Source organism: Leiobunum rupestre, chromosome 1 (genome assembly GCF_980474605.1).
Source record: "Leiobunum rupestre chromosome 1, qqLeiRupe1.1.hap1, whole genome shotgun sequence".
NCBI classification, from domain to species: Eukaryota; Metazoa; Arthropoda; class Arachnida; order Opiliones; family Sclerosomatidae; genus Leiobunum; species Leiobunum rupestre.
Genome location: NC_143384.1, coordinates 74,392,344 through 74,404,949, shown reverse-complemented (window position 1 = coordinate 74,404,949; position 12,606 = coordinate 74,392,344). Strand labels below are relative to the sequence as shown.

General features: G+C 35.2%; 1 long non-coding RNA gene across 1 annotated transcript; it reads left to right on the top strand.

Annotated features, from left to right (window-relative positions):
* The first annotated feature begins 11,144 nt into the window (after positions 1-11,144).
* LOC149966598 (uncharacterized) lies at positions 11,145-12,317 on the top strand. Its single transcript, XR_016480309.1, has 4 exons — positions 11,145-11,380; positions 11,580-11,786; positions 11,873-11,969; positions 12,046-12,317. It is a non-coding gene; the product is annotated as an uncharacterized LOC149966598 (long non-coding RNA).
* The last annotated feature ends 289 nt before the right edge of the window (positions 12,318-12,606 follow it).

Sequence of the window (12,606 nt, the reverse complement as noted above, 5' to 3'; positions counted from 1 at the left end):
ATATATATATATATATATATATATATATATATATATATATATAAACTGTATCTTTTCGTTTTGATGCATTTGAAAAGTCACTATTTGAGCAATTGTATAATGAAATATATATATATATAATGAAAAGATTGGTCTTTCTCTTCTCTTCGTTTAATTATTAAATAATGATAAAGAAATTCTTACCATCGTAGCAGAATCAATTGGACGACCTCTGTGTTTGGTGATCCAAATCACGCCTTAGCATTTCCCAATGCTTCAGAAATAACGTTTTAGGTAAACGGTTATGTGCCCAAAATTCTTCTCTCACGATACATTCTTAAATTTCTTATACATTATACGGTTTAAGTTCCATTAAGCTGTATAACAATCACCGTATCTGCGCTGAACATTATGAATTATCGAAAATCATGAATGTTCGTAAAAATAAATTAATGCAAAACGCCATTCCTAAGTTTTTTAAGACTAAAGAGAGCTTGCGTAAGGGAAATTTGCCAACTCCTCAAGTTACCCCAAAAGAGTGAACGCCTAACAGAATTTTATGCAGAAGCCCCAGACTTATAGCGGCATTCCAGTGGCTCGCAAGACACAGTCCCTAAAACCTACTGAAATAACAAGTAACTCAACAAGCCTGTTAGAAGATCTAACAGCGCCAAGGAAGAGGAAAGGTTCTAACGCTTAGCGTCCTTATTAATTAAAAAAAAAACAAAAAATAGATAAAAACAATGAAACAGTAATTATATATAAATAAACATATATAGGACAAACAAAAAGAAACTTTAGCACCCGGAAGGAGGAACATAAAATTAGCGGTAAAACACAACGACATCGCCAACCATGTCTGGAAAACCCAAGGCCGCAATTTTGATTTTGACAAGGGTGACATAATATCTAGATAAACTAATTATTTTAAACGCGATTTCAAAGAAGCAGTAGCTATAAAAAACGATGGAAAATTAAACTTAGTTTTGTGTAGAATATATATAAAAATTAGGGGGAACTAAAAATTAAAAACTATGTATTTAATATGATATACAGATAAAGGGAATGAAACCGGTAAAAATTTCAGGTATTAGTAATCATTTATTCAATTAAATTAGTAAGGACTAGGCTTGCAAAGTGTTTTGAAAAATAATATAAGTGTTTTTAAAATAAAATTATTACCATGAATTATCCGTCATTGTGAATTCATCCGAAATTTCTCGTTACAAGAAAAGGATATCTACCGTTAAAATTTAAAATACAGCGAAGACCTGTTATCGGATGAACCACATTCGTTTTTTGAAACTCAATTAAGACTTTCTACCATTAAACCAAAAGGAAGAAGGTGGTCTGAATCTGATTAAAAATTTGGATTTTCAATCAATTATCCAAAACTCGAGTCACAATGAAACATTTTTAAAGGCTAAAAAAATGTTTGAAGACCTTCAATTCATAGTTCCCAGTAATGTTAATATATATTATGTTGATGGATGGATTCAGTCGATTGTGGGAAGATTTGAAAGCCGAAGGCTTCAAATATTTTTTCACAAGGCGACTAACACAAGACTCTTTAGAAAATCGTTTTGCTACTATCAGGCAAAGGAGAGGTAATAACACGAACCCTAGTCCAACACAATTTATATATGCTTTCAAGCAATTACTTATGATGACGTTAGAATCAACTAGTGGCCTTGAAAATAGCGAAAAGGATTCGTATGAAACTCATTTAAGTCATTGTCATCCGACTTGGGTGCAAAAATCGATCTCAAAAGTTAAAACAGCAATGTATTTCAAATTAAATTATGTAAATTCTAGATAACTAAATTAAAGAAAATATCAACTACGCATTAGCTTATTTTATCTATGGTTATATATAAAGTTATGAAAACAAAACTACCTACATTTTGAGTTATGAATAAACAATCATTAAAAATAAATTTCCTTATGTCTAATATAATTTTCTAACATTTTTATGCCATATGAGTTGCTTTAAAGTTAAATTATTATCTAGTATGGTCTTTAGGAGAATATAATCGTAACGAAACTCGTGATAGTCAGACTAAACGTATGGGCAGGCCTGCCCGGGAATCTTCTTACTTGCCGATTTTGTCTTCCAAATCGTATTTGATGGTCCGAATTACTTAAAGTTGCTTCAAAACGAAGTAGGGAATATGCTAGACGACATTACATTGATTATAATATAAATATTGACAGCACTTATACATGTAAATAGAGTAAAATAATAAGTCCACATATTGTATAATAATTACTTTTATTAAAAGGAGACCTTTTAATAAAAGTAATTATTATACAATATGTGGACTTATTATTTTACTCTATTACATTGATTACAGACGTTGGTTTCAGCATGACGATGCACCAGAGAGTCAACAGTTCTGTAGCCTCCGAGATACAGATTTGACACTGCGTTACGTTTTCCTGTAGACCTCCATTAAGGAGCACGTTTACCACGCGCTTTTAACAAAGTTGGAAAACTGCGCCAGAAAAACAATTTAAGAAAGCCGTCTTGTAACTACCGATTTTTTTTGCCACCTAGTATGAATTTGTTTTTCATGACCCCATGATCCAACCAATTTCCGAGGGGCTGCTCACTATCCGTAATCGGTGTACAGGAACGTAGCTTTGACTGCACTAAAGGGATTAAGTAGTCAATTACAGTTTTAGCACAAGCAAAGGCTGTCGGTGTACAGAGTTTAAGGAAGTGGTTAGCCCGTCGCCAATTTCCACCTACCGCTTAAAATAGTGGCAAAACGGTGGAAAATTTTCCTCCCTGGTTTTTCAGTAATTCTCTGACCAATTAAATAAAATCGGATGCATTTTACAAATATTTAAATTTTATGATGTAAGCTGTATACTCTCTGGGAAAATTAAAATATTTCTTAAGCGCTACTAAACAATCCGAATTTTTATTTATCGATAGAATCAGAAGTTTTTCACCTGAAGACAAGCAGATTGGCTCAGAAAAAGAGAACGGTTCGTGGACTGGAATCATTGGGATGCTACAGAAAAATGTAATGTTAGAGTTTTAGGTATAAAGTTAGTGATTTTTGAATTCGCAAATGCAGTTGCCAGAGAGCCCAGTCTTTCCTTTAGTAATTTAATGTAAACGGCCAGTTTTTGTCATAAACAAACAATTCATTCATTTAGAAGCGTAAGTATCAGGGGGCCGCTACTCAAAAGGGAGCGCCGAAAACGGTCGGTTGAATGAATGAAAATGTAGTAAATTTAAATTTTAGGTTATTTTTCACTAAAATGGGCACCATTTAACAATTTTTCCCCAGGTGCCATACAACCTCGACACGCCACTGCATTAAAATTTGAGCAATTGTCGAATCGCTATAAATTCTCAACATAATCCTGAAAAAAGTTATTATTTTCAGGGTCTCATTTTAATGCAGAAGTTTTAATTTAATCCCCTACTCGACCACAAGGGCCACTAGTCCCTTCATTTGACATTTCTACCGAGAAAACTCATGGCGGAGTAAAGTCGTTATAACAAATAATTAATATATTCCGATATAATCCTATTACGATATTTAGAGAGAATGGCAACAATGCACTAGCTGAGGCTAGCTAGTCCAAAATCTTAAGTTACAATTCGTATCGCTACCTTAGACTCTGGGACCTAAAATGTTTCTGTTAATTGCCATAATTGTTTCGTGTTATGCTTCTTAGATTGTCCACATTGGCTTCGGGGCAATTGCTCAAACAAATGCCCGTTTTCAAGTGGCCAGTTTCAGCAGCACATTTTCTTTTAATCAAAGGAAATTTTTAGTCGGCCGAGAACCACCCATCAACACCGATACCATTACGATTAACTTCAGCTTCTTAGAAGCCATGGACATCAGTGTAAGTTTATAATTTTGTAATAAAAAAAAGTACGACATTCCATTTACATTTTATATTTTTTTAAGCTTTACCTTATGCTTCTTGGAACCATTCTCCTCCTGTCCGTTTTCAGTTGGGTTTTGAGCTATCGCCAACCCACAGAGAGGCCGAGGCGATTGTATGATCACGTTTGGTTGGTCTGGGAAATCCTTATGGGCAAAAGTAAGAGAAATTAAGTTTGGTGACTATCAGCAATTTTAAAGATCTCTATTTGTCTTTTAAGGTTCAGTTTTTTTACCGAAAAAATCGACCAGCCGGTCCTTGTTCTCGACATACATTATGTGTACTTTTTTCATAATTAATGTCTACAGTGGAGTTCTGGTATCGAAATTTAGCATCAAACCACATTCAAAATTTATTTTATCTGTGCAGGATTTCTTGAAATATCCCGGAGTATACCCCATACTTACTAAAGGAAAAGTAGATGTTGATATTCTTAAGGTTTGTTGCGATTTCTACTTAATCACTAACTTGAGACTTTCACACTTTACTCCCTGATTTTGACGTATAGTCCAATACTTAAGCGATATTAAATTGTGGCAGCTGTCCTTAGAAATAATGGTAGGGTTCCGCTTATGCAAAATTGAAAAAGCTACTGCGGCAACCACTAAACAATGTTCGGCTTAAAGGCTAGTTTTCATCGAAGAAAAATTCCGCGACAGCAAGCGCTATCTATTTAAATCTTAAATAGACTTTTTCTTGATTCTCACTGTAGGGGCATTTTGACAAGAGCAGCATAATTAGAGGTTTCGTAGCGCTAAAAAATATAGCTCTATCTTTTTCTCTTGCACAGTGTAATAAAAAGGCTTTGGACAACCTACGTCAGTAATGGCAAATCCTAAAAACTAATTTTCAAACTAGATAGGGCTAATCGGAAATTTGATTTGGTACCTGAACTGCAGAATACTTCGTCGCTGAAGTTATATAAATAAATTCAAAGATCATGTTTATTTCATTTGTCTTAAAATTAAGAAGTAAGAGGACCAAGTCTTCTTGCGACTCATAGTGATTAAGAACTCCGGTTAAGTAGCAAATAATGGACTTTGATTATTACCAAGCAAGTAGTCGTGTTGTTCTAGCCTTTTGTGCATTTTCGCTAATTCGTTGTACATTATTAATACTTTCTTAACATAGATTGCCAATTATGCTGGGTAGCACCGAATATTCAAAATATAAAATTTGTATATGATGTTTATGCAGGACCAAAGTTTCTGTCATCTTTTGCCCGTAAGATTATCATTACTATATGACCACAATTTATTAATAACAAGCACGAGCTGGTGATGCTGATGACGTTTCTACGTATGCAAATATGGTATAGGCTACCATGAAACTGGAATTCTAAGCAAATAAAGTTCTAAAATGAGGGCAAAAAGTGTGTTCCAACAGGTTGGCAAGCCAAAATATACCTCTCCTCGGAAGAATTGTCCCTAGCGGTAATAATTTCTCGAGATGACCCTTAAAGATAGATCTCCGCAATTCAGAGTTATTTACTAAAAACGTAATCCAGGTTCAATCCCGCCCGGTATAAAATTTTAATTATAATTAAAATAATTGAGACGAAACAACCGAGTATAATTTATTCAGAATATTATAAATTAAGTAGTTACAACAGTGAGTTAGACCATCGAGAAATAACCCTGTAAGGGAAGCGTACAAATGTTGGCCCGTTTTCGTCTAGCTAATCGAACAGCGCGCCATCTACCGCTCTTCTCTGGAGTTGTAAATTCACCACATAAATATGGCCGCGTCCAAAAGAGTAAGCGAGGTTTCATTGATAAATGGTAAATACATTTTAATGATCTTTTAGCTAGAACTATTATAAAACAATGTTAGCATACCTACTTATTTATTAAATAAGATGGTTAAAAATTAAATGTAACTTCATTAATAAGTTTTTTAAAGTTTTTGTTAAATAAATAGTTTTTAACTTTTAAGCCTTTGCTGAAGTTATTTATAATTTGCTGATATTTTTGAAACCCAATTTCAAAGAATAATTATTAAATCTATTGAGAAGATAAATGACATTTCAAGCAGACTTTCAGATACTAAAACATACGAAGTTATAAGTTTAAAAACATCCGCAGGATTTTTTGCTGAATATAGTAATGTCAAATTAACCCGACGTCGGTAGGCAGCCATATTGTCCTAAATTTTCATTTCCGCTAAATATCGGAAGGTAGCGATACGTTAGTTGGGCGTGACAGTTCTAGGGGAAATTATCTATACGAACTTTTGCTTGCCTTACTAGTCCTTCTGGGGGTTATTTGCCATGGTTAGACGTACTAAAACAATGCACAATTGAATTTAACCCTATTTACGGTACAAGTTTATCAGTTAAATGTAATACGAAGCCAATTTTAATGAAAGAAATATCTACAGAGGGTATTTGTATTTTTCGCGCTTACGAAATACTAGCCACATCTTTAACGCTCAATTTCTTTCAAATTAAACATCTTAATCAGTCGAGGAAACGTTGAAAATAAATTACGAAGTAATGACGACCCAGTTAAAAACCAGACCAACAAAAGTGTAAACGCACGATGTATACAACTCGATAAAAATATATATATTATAACGCAGTCAAGCAATAAATTAGTTCAAATACTTAGAAATCAAGCAATAGAAAATATAATATCAAGAAGCGCAACACCTTACCATTCACAAATACGATTTTTCACGTTATTATAATGAAACCGGATAAGCTTTTGGGCATGACTTACGCTCTTAAAGGTTCCACTAAGGCTGGACGATTTTGCGGGTAAAAGGAAATAAACTTAAAAAATAGTAGATACAAATATAAGTCAGCAAAAACAAACAATACCAAAGATTAGACAAACAAGATTAAATCAACATAATTTCATTTCCAAAAAAAAACAGATTAGGCCTTCATAAATTCATTCATAAAAAAATTCAAGACTTTATTGCCTATTATGCTTACGATGAGTGTCTTATTTTCAGTGAAGCTAAGCAGCTATCGGTGGTTCTGAATGGCCTGGGTTCAAAACCTGGGTGGCGCATTTGTTTTTAATCAATAGAGAAAACGCTAAATTAGAATTTCTTCGATGCAATAATTTCATTTCAATTCTATTTCAATTAAACCAAAATTTCGTACTCTATTAAATGCGCTTCCGATAAAGCTAAAGGTCTAATTTTCAATGAAGCGTAACAAGTGTCGGTGGTTCTTTGGTAGAACGTCCGCCTGTCAAGCAGGAGACCTCGGGTTCAAATCCCACTCGATACGATCGCAAATTGACACTAAGACGAATATCGTGAACAATTGGTGGAAACCCTGCCATTGGATGTTGAGAGGTTGCCATAACACTCAGCACTCGATCCGTCCCAAAAGTCAAGAATAAGAAGAAGTTGGGAGAAAAAACGCGCATACATACAAAACACAAACACAACCGTCATAACACAAGCTCAACATTCCCACCCAATACATAAGCATTACAAAAAAAATATCCAATCAAACTGAGTTAAAACTGTCGCGACGGTGAGCGTTAACGAAAAGCAACAACCAAACCCAACCGCAAATTTATCCGTTAACGCTCACCGTCACACGGTGGTTTTGACAATCTTTCGACTTCCCTAATCCCGTACAAAATAATGGAAAGTGTCCGACCCCTCGGCAGCGACTTTATGTTGTGTTCGTATTCTGAGCGAGTGAGAAGGTAATTTTATCTTATGTTTGCAACGATTTTACGTTGTGTTCGTATTCTGAGCGCGAGTGAGTGGAAGTCGAATTTTTCCGGTTTGGCGTAACTAGATAAGTTACACACGCAAGCACTACGTATAATTATATCTCTTCTATCTCTAAGATTTTATGACCTCCATAGTTTCAATCAATGTTATTTTAGGGTTCGACCTCGACGGCTCTGAGAGAGTTGTGGAGTAGGGTCCAAAAGAGACCCGACTTTTGCATCAGAAAGGAGTCAGAGATATACAACAACTCTTTTACGCAAAGGTTGCTGGAACATGTGCAAAAAGGTGGTGCTGCGTTCGCATCCGCAGACAAAAATTTGAAAAAGCTACAAATGAAATCAAGCAGTCCTTGCAAATTCAGAAGAACCGATTCCTACGCATTCACCTACGGATCTTTGATGATCAGCAGACAGCTTTCTTATTCCCTAATGAGAGCGATAAGCAACAGGTGCGTTTAAATGACTACCTACCAATTGCCTACAGCAGCAATAAAGTCTGATAAAATGCCGTTTTAGGGTGTCCAGAATCAGTCACACGAGTTTGATGAATCGAGTGCCAGGTGCTGCGCGACATGATGGTTTTAACAAACAATGTTTCATCGAGGATTCGGACAATGCGTCGCATATTTTAAGCCTAGATCATTTATTCGGTGCTCTAGCGATTTGGTTGGGAGGATTGGCCATCGCAAAAATTACTTGTTTCACAGAAATTGTTTTCAAACGTATCTCAAGAAGTTACGTCAAATATAGAAGAGCACAAACTGATTTTTAACTAGTAAAGCATTAATATGAGCAAAGGAAAAATATCTGAAGGAAACGCGCCAGAAGATTGCGTATGAAAAGGTCTGCACGCAATAGGGCTACGTCCACAATCTTACACTTTCTCCGCACATCATTTCCAGAGCTTACTTAATCAGTCTAATACCTGTACACAATCACATAAATGACTTAACGCTTTTAAGGTACTTTTTTCTTTTACACATGATTCTTAATTTAATCAAATTAACTAAAAATAACCAGGATTACTTGGATAATCTGGGCCTTTATAATAATTTTAAAGTAGGAATAACATCAAAGTGAATATATCGCTGGTCACTTTTAACTTTCACTATGGCCCCGTTCATGTTTTACAATTTTGAAAAAAATCTGCTAATTTTTGGCCGAGGCACTACATACTTGCAAGTTACTTGTTTAAAGGCATTAAAAGTCACTCCATGACTTGGTCCTAATGTGGTGCCCCGGGTATTAGCCTAACTGATTATTTACTAGTTTCATTTTTTGTAGAAGCAATGGACGGAAATCTCTCAAGTAAACAAAAATTGTGCGTTCTAATAAATATTTATTTTGTATTTTCTATTTTTGGATGAAAGTTGGTTTTTTGTTCTCTTGATATTTGAAATTTGTTTAAGGCAAAAACATTTGTAATATTTATTTTAATTATAATAAAAAAAATTCTACCGGTTGGTATAGCACAAGGTTTACGTTTTTAGGTGGACGCTCTAAATATGGCGGTATATCGTTGAGTGCCGCGTCCCGTACCTAATACGCCCAAGAGCAAACTCTTCCGAGGAGAGGTATATTTTGGCAAGCTTGCCAACTTGTTTTAATTATACACGTCTAAATATGGAGTAACTGAAATGACAATGAAAAGTGTAAAAATATTAGGAATGGCCACAATTGGATAATATAATTAAGATGTTGAGATACCATAAAGTTAACTATTGATGCTGATAGTTTAAATACCATTTAGCTAAGTATTAAATATTAATGCTGATAGTTGTTTAGAGACAAATACCAAATTCAGAAGACGAACACTCTGACATCTAAACTTATAATTTTGAACATAACGCTAGATTTTCAAGGATGCTTTTATCATAAGCCTATATGATAGGGTCCCCCTTGTGATAGGCTTATGGTATACGTATTACGTTTTGAATTTATATTGTCCTTTACGTACAAATATTCAATTTCAAAATACGAATGACGACGAGTACCCTTTACTTCACTATGGCCTAAGCAAGGCAGCCAGACTGTTTGGTTAGAAATTCAACCGAGCAATGAATTTTCTAATAAAATCAATCAATTCAAAACATATCTACCAAAACAATCAATATATATATATATATATATATATATATATGGCATTTTTTTACTTACGCTACGATTCGCGTTCCCCATCGAGTCGGCTTCGATTTCCGATTTTGTTTTTAGTTTTTTTATTACAAACTTTCAAAAGTGACGCAAATTGATGTCAGTTTCTAAAAATGCTCAAAATCTGTCGCCCCTGAGAGTTGGCCGTGTTTGTCCAAACACGCAATACACCCGAAATTTTACCTCTTTACGCCGCGGATTTCGGAGGGGGGGTGTGGATCGTGCGGGGTAGAATCAGAAGGCCTGTGAGTTTTGGGAGGGGGAGGGGGTGGGTTCGTTCCAATTTGAAATCCCATGGCTCTCTCAGCGTACGTTAGTCCCGGGGCCTTTATACATCAGCCATTGGATACAGTGGGTTTAAAGGGGTACAGCGAGGTTTGGAACGACTGCGAGTTTGAGTTATTTTTGCGGGGAAAATGGTACCACGGAAATTCTCGCGTTGGAAAGGGGGAGGGGAGTACAACGGAAATTCTCGCATGGAGAAAAGGGGGAGAGGGTACCACGGTAATTATCACATGTGAAAAGCGGAGAGGGGATTCCACGGTAATTATTACATGGGAAAAATGGGGAGGGGCTACCCCGGTAATTATCACATGGGAAAAATGGGGAGGGGGTACCCCGGTAATTATCACATGGGAAAAAAGGGGAGGAAGGGCCTTACTGCGGTGGCTCGACTATGGGGTAAAGGGTGCCAGGGAAATTCTCGCATGAGTAAAAGGGGTTGGGGGGCGAACTGGGGTTGAGTGCCTCAAAACACACAACTAGCTGAGGGCCCGTATAGTATTTATATATATATATATATATATATATATATATATATATAGGGTGGAAGCTTCAGTCGTGGTCCAGCCTCAGTACTTCTCCTAGTACACCTGAGTGCTGCGGTGGAACACTTCTACAGGCGCTAAATTATTTAGTTCTGTTGAGAGTTCGTGTAAGCTTATATAAATGCTAATTTAATAAATAATACTAGTTTTACGTTTGAGTAATTGTATTGGGCTATCTCGTTACTGTCGGCGCTTTGCTTTGAACAGTTACACAGTTGCTACGGTACACTGGTTTATTGTATTTGAAGTAATTTTCTTTTGTTACATTGTTCCATTTACGTTTTTGTAATTATTTTGCTAACTATGGGCCCGTTCCAGAGACGAACATTTCTCGTTAACTAACGAAAAAGGGGGCGTGTCTTGTTAATTAACGAAACTTTTTCAAAAACGCGTTCCAGAGACATTTGACAAAAAGTTTTGTTTTTCAACGAGAGCTAGACGAGAGCTCCGGACACGGCCAACTTTGATTTCGCGCTGCCGCGCTATAGCGGCCATAACAATCGCCGTGTTTTTGCAAAATTAGATTTTTCCCGCCAGGGAGAAGTAGCGCTAGAACTCCTCACATATTTTCTCTTTTTATTGCCGCCTTCCAGTGCAATCAGCTGTTATTCTTCAAAGAAAAAGTCGTTTTTTCCCAGGTTTTATATTTTTATTTTATTAACGAAAGAGTAAATTAATATTTTAGTTATATTTAAATTATAATTTAGCTTTGAAATATTTTTAATACTCTATTTATATTCTACGACAATAAAAATAAAAAATGTGTATCTCCGGCTCTGCTCCGGCAGATGTGGTCAACACCTTATCACGGTAATGCGTAATTATGAATAGTATTTTTTATAAAACCAATAATTCAAATATTTTAAATTAGGTAATTATTTACCTACATCTTTAAAATAATGTTGTTGATAATTATTCTTGATATTAAATAGATATATTTTTAGTATAGTTGTAAAGTGAATCTTTGAATAACAAAGTAAATGTTACTGAAGTTTGTATTCTTTTCTAGATATTGGCTTTTTTTCATGCTTAGCAGAAATTGTGCGCGTTATGTTATCCATAACCGGAGGGACTATTTTCTGACAGACTATTCCTGCAATTAATTTGGCAGGTTCTGGATCACAACTATAAAATAGTGGACAGAGTTCGTGCTTTGGCAAAATGCATTTCTCAAGTTCATCGTAAACACCTTGAGACCCGCAAATGTTGCACAAAGGTGACTATTCTTGATACAATTAATATGAATGGACGACTTGGATATTTAAGATTTCCTCTATCTTGGTTTTTAATCAAATCCAATAGTGGAGAGCTGTGACATGGCTGGGAAATGTTTACAACGCAGCAGCCACAAAATTCCTTCTTTTGTAATTCCCTCAAAAGTCAAAACATACCCAGCTAAGTATGCTTCACAGGCTAATTTTAAAGTAGAACGAGTTTCAGGAGTGATCAAAAGGGCATCTAAAATATTTTTATAGTCTTCAGGAATTTGATTGTCGGACAATTTAGAAGGTCTTGTATCACACCAAGGAGATGGCTTTTGTAACTCCCGTTTCACCATTAATTTTTCCAACGTATCTATTCAGTGTCATCTTTGATGGGAGCTTGAGGAAACCATTTTTCCTTGAAAATTCGTAACCTTTAATTAACCTGTAATTTTAGGTTTTGACGCCAAATTTTGATTGCAAGTTATTTATGGTGACTTTTATTGAGTTTTTATATTTCTACAATTTCTTTTTCGATTTCATCTTCAGCCACCCCAGAAATATTTTTTCCTGAAGAACTTGCACTAGCACTTTCAACATGACTGATAAATATTTTTTTAAATAAAGATACAAACCTGAAATATAATCGTCGTCCTTGAAATGTAGACTACATCTTTACCATTTTCACTCATTTGAAAATCTTTTCATTTAATGATTTTTAACCATAATAACCGAAGATTTTCATTGCTTGGGAACTTGTGAAAAGACAAATCTGTCATATTTTTTGTATTTGAGGTACAAGACGGTATGGTTTCATATTTATATACGTTTTAT